The 8,482-nt window shown below is 56.6% G+C and overlaps 1 non-coding gene across 1 annotated transcript; it reads left to right on the forward strand.

The window, feature by feature from the left end:
• Positions 1 to 3,853: 3,853 nt before the first annotated feature.
• Positions 3,854 to 3,925, forward strand: TRNAP-AGG (transfer RNA proline (anticodon AGG)). The gene has a single exon. It is a non-coding gene; the product is annotated as a tRNA-Pro (tRNA).
• The last annotated feature ends 4,557 nt before the right edge of the window (positions 3,926 to 8,482 follow it).

Raw genomic sequence — 8,482 nt, forward strand, 5'->3', positions numbered from 1 at the left:
CAAAGGACCTGATTAGGTCCCTGTGGGTGAATGACTGATCCCAGGTACCACCCCAATCCCACCCCCATTCCAGGTGGGAGCGGAGCTGGAGGAACCTTTTTCCTGGGGTTTCAGAGAAAGAGCCCTGAGGGAACTGCTCAAGAAGCAGAACTGCCTCCAGGTCCTAGAGCTAGAAGCCAGATGGTGCAGCGCCAGCTGGAGGCCAAGCTATGCCAGCATGAGTGGGAAAACTAAGAGGCGCAGCGCAAGCATGAAGCTGAACCATGTAAACACAAGATTGAGCTTCTCCAGTTAAAATGAGATTTAGGAGCCGAGGAGGCACAGTGCCTAAGGCTGAGCAGCACTGAGCGGGGCAAACTGTGCCCCCACAGGGTGACCCTCAAGGACTTCATCCTATACAAAGACACAGAGGACCCAGAGATGTTCCTGAATAACTTGAAAACGAAGCATGCTGATGGAACTTGGAAAAAGAGTGCATAAGATCTGTTGCAATGGGCAACATGCCTGTGATCCTGAACAACCTGCCCTCTAGGTCGGTGAATGACTATGATGCCTTTTAAGTAATTCATTGTGCATAAGAGGTATAGTTTGGATCCAGATCATTTCAGGAAGAAGTTCCACACAGCTGCCCCACAGCAAAGAAAGTCTAAGGCTGAGTGTGTGGCCCAGTTGGGAAGTCATTCCTTAAATGGGTGGAGGGAGCCAAATCTGACACCAGACATAAGGTGCTGGACCTTATGCTGCTAGATCAGTTCTAGTTTAGGTGCTCTCAAGAAATTAAACAACCTGCCTACAGTGCTACAGGGACCAGTCATCCACCCATCCTGCCAAAGTTGCCATCTCCTCTCCTGGAAGGCAATGTGGATCCCTGGGACATTCATTTCTGCTGTCACCTTCCCCATGTCTCAGGAAGGGGAGGGGTGGGGGAAGGGGCCAAGGTACAGCGTGAAGCTGGAGCTGCTCCTGCCACACACCCCACAAGCCAGGGCCCAGGGGCTGGCCCTGGTCCATTGCTCCTAGGAAGAGAGCAGGGGCTGGCAGACAGGGTGCAGCCCAGAGCCCTACTGCCCCTTCCCTGTAGTGTACAGCACCTGGTACAGGGTCAGAAGGGTCCTGAGCTGTAGCTGTTGTGTCAGTGGCCAGGCCTGGGCAGGAGGGAGACTGGAGTGGGTGAGAGTCAGCATCCTTATTCTGACAGCTGGGGGCCACCTGTGGTTGGACTCCCCATGGGCAGAGAGCAAGAAGCAGCCCCCATCCCTGGGCGCCCTGCCCAGCTGCACCACATAAACCACACATGGAGGGAGGACAGCAAGAGCAGCCTCTGTGGTGGCATGTAACAGGGAACATTAGCCCTGTTACCAGGAGGTAGGTTGGTCCCTTTAAGACCAGAACTTTCCAGGCACAGCCTGCTGGCAGGGTAGGGGTTAAAAGCTGAGCCTGGCCAGCTAGTCAGGTGACCGGAAGCAGGCAGGCCAGAACTATAAGAACCCTGGGCTTGGCGGTAGTATGGGGCAGTGGCCAAAGGGGAAGGAGGTTGTGCATGAATGCTCCACTGAGAGGCTTGGCTGGTGGTCCGGCTGTTCTGAGAAGGGGACTGTTGATGGCTCTTAGAGAAGCGGTGGCAGCGCCGCAGGGAAGAGCATCACAGGCAGCGGGAAGCAGAAGCACCAAACCATGAAGAAAATGCAAGCTGGCATGCTGCCTTCTTTAATTCCTATTTTCTTTTGTGGTTATAACCCACTGACTTATTGTGTATGTATTTTTGTTGATTGATAGACCAGTGCTTGGCTGATTTGCTGATTTGTTGAGTGATAGACCAGACAAAGCTGTAGGGGAAAAGGAACATCATTAGTGCCTTGTGTGCAGTCATAAAAGGCCAAAGGGGCCTAGTGTACCAGTGTGTACAGTTGTATAGAGTCAGCATCTCAGAGCTGGGTGCAGGACTATTAAGCTGGGCCAGTGGGAGTTCAGGGCCACTGCCCAGCCTTGAGCTTGCAGCCCACTGGCTCCGAGCCCAGTGGATGGGCCTCTGGGCTCCATATTGGAAGCAAAAGGAGGGCCACGAGCCCCAAGATTAAGGAGCTAGAGCCTCAGAGTCAAACGCTATCCGGTGGGTTTAGACTGGTAGGCCTAGCTAAAGAAAGACAGGGGGCCAAGGCCTGTGGTGGCTGAGAACCCCAACATAGAACTACAGTAGGCAGTCTCCCGCTTGTAAAAACATCTGTATAATATTTACATCAAGACGTGGCAGGCGAGTAAAAGTGGAATACAGGACAAAAGATAGGAGGGAAACATTAAGGGATTTCAAGGGTGCCCCACAAGCCATAGGCCACAGATAGCAAATAAGAGAAAAAAATGCCATTGGGGAGGGCAACCTGTTATAGGGCACTACTAGACTGAGCTACCCACCTCATTGTGCCAGGCCCGAAACCTCGCTTCGGGAGGCTACAGCCAGCCTTCCCCCTTCCTGGAAAACACCTGCAAGCCTGGGGTAATGCTGTCATCACACGGGCGCTGGTCTCTTGCACAGCTATGTGCAGAGTAGGGATACACATAGATGTTGTGAATCTTGGGGTGCTTTGCCCACAGTAATATTTTTGGGTGCTTCTTTCAGTCTGAAGCATCCCAAGATAGCATCTGGAGAAGCTGAAGATTAGACAGGAAAAAAAAAATGTTGCTGGCCAGGGAAGGTGCAGAAGGCCACCCCACTCAGCACCAGTGAGGCAGGTGGCTCAGCCTAGTAGTGCCCCCTATTGTGCCACCACAGAGACTACTCTTGCTGTCCTCCCTGCATGTGTGGTCTCTGTGGTGTAGCTGGGCAGGGTGGCCAGAGGTGGGGGCTGCTTCTTGTTCTTTGTCCACGGGGGGCCCACCCCCAGGTGGCCCCCAGCTGCCAGAACAGTGAGCTGCTGTTGCCATAAATAGGGCCTCAGCTTGTTCTCGGCATGTTTCCAGTGCTCAGTGGAGTCCTGGGCCTGCCTGGACACCCCAGGCACACCCGGAGCTGCTCTCAGTGATGACTGAGATCTAGAAACACTCACGGAGGACAGACATGCTGTGCCCACCACAAACAGGTGTTTTGCAGCCCCCCCATGGCCCTGGGAGCCCTGAACCCTGCCACAGCTTGGACTCCCTCTGTCAGGCACTCACCAAGAACCACTGCCTGCAGAGTGTCATTGCACTAAGCAGGGAGAGTCAAGCCCTGCCCTTGTAGGACTTAAACCCCCAACCTCCCATGCATCCTGCAGGTTGGGAGAGAGCTTTTGGGTTTGTCTAGTGCTTCTCTCTCTGCATGGATGGGCCTGGTGGGATGGGCAGCAGAAGGACCAGGCATGGGGCAGCTGCCAACTTGGCTGGGCCCTTTGGGGTGCAGAGCAGAGCTGTGGAGAAGCCTCTCCCCTGGAGGCTCCCTGCTCGAGGGGTGTGATACTTGCTCTGGGTGTAAGAGGTCCTGAACTATGAGTGCCATTGGTTTTGCCTCCCCAGGCGCTGGCAGCCCTTGGTGGCTGTAGTTGACCCAATGAAACTTTGCAACTGTTTTCCTCCCCTGTGCCTAGGCTCCTCCTTGTGTGGCTTCAGGACTAAACTCCCCCTTGGATGTGAGCCCCTTCTTCCTTTAGGTGGGTCAGCACCGGGTCCTGGAAGGTTCCACAGTGAGCAGGGAAGATGGGTGTGAATCAGGCCCCAAGCTACCTGCCAGCAGGGGATGGGACTCAGCCCAATGTGGCCTTAGCAAAGCTCTTGGCAGGGCTGGAAACCACACAGCTAATGACAAGCATGTGTGTGGTTGGGGAATTCCAGACCAGCTAGTGCTGCTGTTGAGAGAACATCTGGGAAGCAGCTGTGCACAGCTGGCTCGTTGGTCTAGGGGTATGATTCTCGCTTAGGGTGCGAGAGGTCCCGGGTTCAAATCCCGGACGAGCCCCTTTTGCCATTGGTTTTAGGGTTGAAGTTGCCTGCAGCCACCCCAAGACCTGACACTGGCTGCAAGAGCTGGAAGAGTAAAGGCTGCAGTGCTGGCAGGGCATAGCTTGAAGCAGTCCTGAGTTCAAGTCTCATATGGGGTGTGAGTGAGGCTTGTCCCTTGCTCTTCCCCAAACCAGGGCAGTGCTCTGTCTGCACTTGTGGCCAACACCAGCAATCTGATCCATGTTCCTAGTTTCCCCCAGTGCTTAGATCCTGAAATCCCTTCCTGCTTTGAAGGGGAACACCCTCTTCCTGGGAAATCCTGTGGCGCTGGGTGGTCCGCTCACAAGGGACAATCACCCCCCAGAGCAATGACTCTCCTGGAGACATGGCTCTTCCCTGTGTGTCCTCAGCAGAGCTATGGACAGGGCTGGAAACCGCAAGCCCTGATGACAGCCTTGGGGGTGGCAGAGTTTTCCAGCCCTGCCTGCCTCTACTTGGAGACAGTGGCCGTGGTGGGGCTGCACCCAGCTGGCTGCTTGGGGCAGGCCTGTGATTCTTGCTTATGATGGCAGAGGTCCCAGTTTTAAATCCCAGATGGGCCCCTTTTCCTTTCCCTTTCCCTTCAGGGTCTGAGCTGCCTGTATCCAGCACAGGGAAAGAGCCTGCCCCCATGCAGGCTGGGAGGAGAAGGGAAAGATTCAAGCCCCTCTCTGCTGTCCACACAGGACAGACAGGGTGATCCTGGCTGGAGACAATGTGTGGTTGTGGGTCCCTGGCACTTCCTAGCGCCCCCCACCCCCCCAGGGTTGCTATATGTGGGCAACCTGAGGCTCTGCCAGCTGTCGTATCAGGCCACAATTCTGGTTTGGATGCCAGTAGTCCTGTGTTCAAATCCCCAGTGAATCCCTTCCCCCCATCCCTGTGGGACTTTTCAGGCTGTTGTGGGCCAACCTTCTTGCAGGCGTGCCAGGCATCCTTTCCCTTGCCATGTCTGCTGCTCTGCTTTCTGCTCCCTGCCCTGTCTCTCATGGTACTGCCTCTCCCCTCCCTGATCTTCCATGTGCTACACACAGACCCTGCCCTTGCTGCCTGCTGAATCAGCTCCCCCATCCCAGATCAAGACGGTGTCCCTCCAGACAATGTGGCTGAAAACCAGGAGGGATCTTAACATCAAACCTGTCCAAGCCAAAGCCCGGCACAAGGGTGCAAGCAGCATTCGAGAGTTGGGGCCGTAGGCAGGGGCTCTGGGACACTCTGCGGATGGCGTGCAGATGGGATGTGCAGGAGTATCTAGATGGAGAGAGGCGCCCCGGAGCTGGACATGTGGTACGTCCTAGACATTTGAAACCAAAACTGCTCCCCAGGGAAACCTGCTGCCCTGGCTGAGGCAGCATCAGCTCTCTGTTGCTCTGTGCACCTTGAAGCCTCTGTCCCAGTGTGGAGTTGAGATCAAGATGCCTCCAGTCTGGGCTGGGGGGAGACAGGCACTTTCCTTGAGCTGGTCTACTTGGGACTTCGATCGCTGCCTATTCTTCTTGCAGGGTCTTAGGGTGATTCTGCCCTGGCTGCAACAAGTCCCAGGAGCCCAGTGCTGCTCTGTCTGTGCTTGGAGGGGACAGGCTGGGATAGGCAGCCTGGAGGACCGGGCATCTACAAGCCAGGCAGGGGCTGCTGTGGTTGGAGCAGTGAGATGAGCGGCTGCTTCTCCTGGCTGGCTCCCCAGGGTGAGGGGGGGATTCTCACTTCTTCCTCCCCAAGGCCTTGGGACACACTGGGGTTGGGGCCAGGCCTGGGCAGCACTCCTTTGTCCTGGCCAACCCTTTGATCAGGGCATGCTGTTCACTTGTGCCTGTACCAAGGCTGCACTATATGTACCTGCTGGGCTACGACCCCCTGGTTTGCAGTCGCTTCCTCTTTGGAGGGGCCTGGAGGGTCCCACAGGCAGGAGGGAAGCTGGGAGAGAACCAGGCCCTGCCCTACCCACTGGCAGGGGATGGGGCTCAGCCCCTGTGTGCTTAGCAGAGCTGCAGGCAAGGCTGGAAACCACAGAGCTAATGACAGCCTGGGGTCGAGGACAAGTTTCCAGCCCTGCTGGCATCTCTCCTTGAAAACATCTGGAAAAATAAGCACTAACCTTGGCTCATTGGTCTAGGGGTATGATTCTTGCTTGGGGTGCAAGAGGTCCTGGGTTCAAATCCTGGACAAGCCCATCTTTACCTAGTCTCACCTTCACGCTGCTCAGGCCTGTGCCCTCTGCACCCAGCCTGGGTCTCTACTCAGCCCGGCTCTGTAGAGATACCCTCCATGTTTCTGCTTTGCTCCCTGGCTCTTTCCAGGGCCTGAGGAAGGGGAAAGGGCAGCTGCGGCAGCACTGTGGGGCTGCTCCAGCTCCTGCCCTTCCCCTCCCAAGTGGTCAGTGTCTAGCTCAGCTCTGGGTAGGGGACAGCCATTTTTGTAGCTGGGAGAACGTGAAAGGAGCTGCAGGGGCTCTGGGGGCCATGGCTACTGCATTGGAAGGCCAAGCAGAAGGCTGCTGGTTCAAGCCAGCCCAGCTTGGGGTTAACAGGGGGGAGGGGGTGGCATAGGCAAGGCAGGGCAGGACTTTCTCAGCCATAGGGGAGGCTCCTCCAGCCCTTGCCACTCCCTTGCACCAGCCTTGGAGCCAGCAGTGCAACCAAGGCAGGAGCAAAGGGCAGGAGTGATATGTCACTGCCTTTCCAGGGGCCAGAGCTGCTGCTGCCACCAGGAGCAGACTGAGAGCTGAGCTGGGAAGTCTTACCTGCAGGCACTGAGCCCCGCCACTACCCGGGCATTTATATCTATACAAGGCAAAGCAAGGCACTGGAGGCACATTCAGGAATTGCTCCCAGGACATCCCACCCCTAAAGTAGGTATCACACCCTGCCACCAAGCCACACTAGGACAGAGGCCAGGCTCTGCCAGGAGCTCCCACCAGCGCTCCAGAAGCAGGTCCCCACAATCCATCCAGGTTGCCTCAGGCTGCAGCACATAGATGGGGGCTTCCTGGGGCACCAGACCCACTGTCCCAAGACACTGTCCACTCCCTGCTATGCTACAGGGGGATCTGGCCTAGGGAAAAGCATCCCCCACTCCAGTGCAGCCCCCAACTGAGCCCATCGTGGTACAGGGGGAAGAGACCCACTTCTTTGCTGTGGGGCTTGTGGAAGGGAGAGGGAAGGGCTACCGCACAGAAATGCAGGTGCGCCTGCACCCTGGGGCCCATCGTGCTCTCCGGGTCCTGCTCCCCAGAACCCTCGGGCTGGACCCCGCCATCCTACACCTATCACAAGCCCAGGTGCAATTTAAACACAGGATCGTACCATTGTCTGACCTTTGCTGGGAAAGACACTGCGGGGCCTAGCAAGGCTTCATCACCCCTGGCACACCAGGGGTGTGCAGGCCACTGTTACGATGACTACAGGGATTCAAACCCAAAGCAGCCGAGTCAGCAGGCAGCAACAAGATGCAGTCAGGCACCAGCCCAACGCAGCCTGGCCTCTGCCATGAGGACAGAGATGAGGAGCCAGGTGCCCAGGAGGACCCTAGGGAACCCTGAGCCCTGGCAAGGCAACTCGAAAACCTCTGGGACTTGCAACACCACTCCTGGGTGAGCTCCTGCACCTCTGCCTTGCCCCTGCCTGATCCCAGGCTCACCTGTCCCTGCCCTGCTGTGTTTAGGCCTCCTGGCTCTTCTCCATCATCCCCCTTGACCAGGATACAGCCTCAACCCTCACCTGGGCAACTGGGACTGCAGTGGATACCCTCAGCCTACCTCCAGTAACTCATGAAGTGACTGCCCGTGGCCTGGTTGGTCCCCACAGCCACAGGCTGTTTCAGAGGAGTTGTGGGCCTACTAGATGAGCATGGAGGTCCACTGCGCAGGGGCATTGGGCAGGCCAGGGCCAATGGAAATACAAAAGTGGAGTGGGTAGGGGGTCTGATTCAGGTAGGGGAAAAGTTCAAGTTCATGCTCTTCAAGTCAGGCACGACAGAGTTCAAGGTCATGCTCCATCCCTCATCTTTGCCTTTTGCAGCTCCAACCCTTCTGCCCTCAATTCCACCCTTTGGTACCATTTGTGAGACTCCCCTGGCAGTCCCACAGGCTGGTTGGATGCTGTAGTCAGGACAGGGGTCCCCAGGCTGGGATCAACCCATGAAGGAGCAGGACTAGCCTTAGCTGGGACCTTGCACAAAAAGCAAGCATCATACCCCTAGAGCAGCAGTGCTCAACTTTTTGGCCCTGAGGGATCAGGCTGCATGTACTAGGATCTGGTCCCAAGCTGCCTCCACCCAGCCCTGAAAGCCCAGATTGGGCCCACACATGCCCCAAAGACACCATGTCCCCACTTGCCAGGTCTTGTCGCATGGGACTGGGAAGGAACCCCCCACCCTCCCACCCCTTTCTCTTGCGACCCATCAGGGATGGTTTTTTGCCATCCAACACTGGGTGCTGGCTGCAACATCAAGGATTGTGACTGGGCAGTGCCAGTGCTCCTGTGGGGCAAACACCCAGAGATTCCCAGCTAGCGTCTTGCCCCTCCACTCAGTCAGC

The sequence above is a fragment of the Alligator mississippiensis genome, chromosome 4, assembly GCF_030867095.1.
Source record: "Alligator mississippiensis isolate rAllMis1 chromosome 4, rAllMis1, whole genome shotgun sequence".
Taxonomy (NCBI): domain Eukaryota; kingdom Metazoa; phylum Chordata; order Crocodylia; family Alligatoridae; genus Alligator; species Alligator mississippiensis.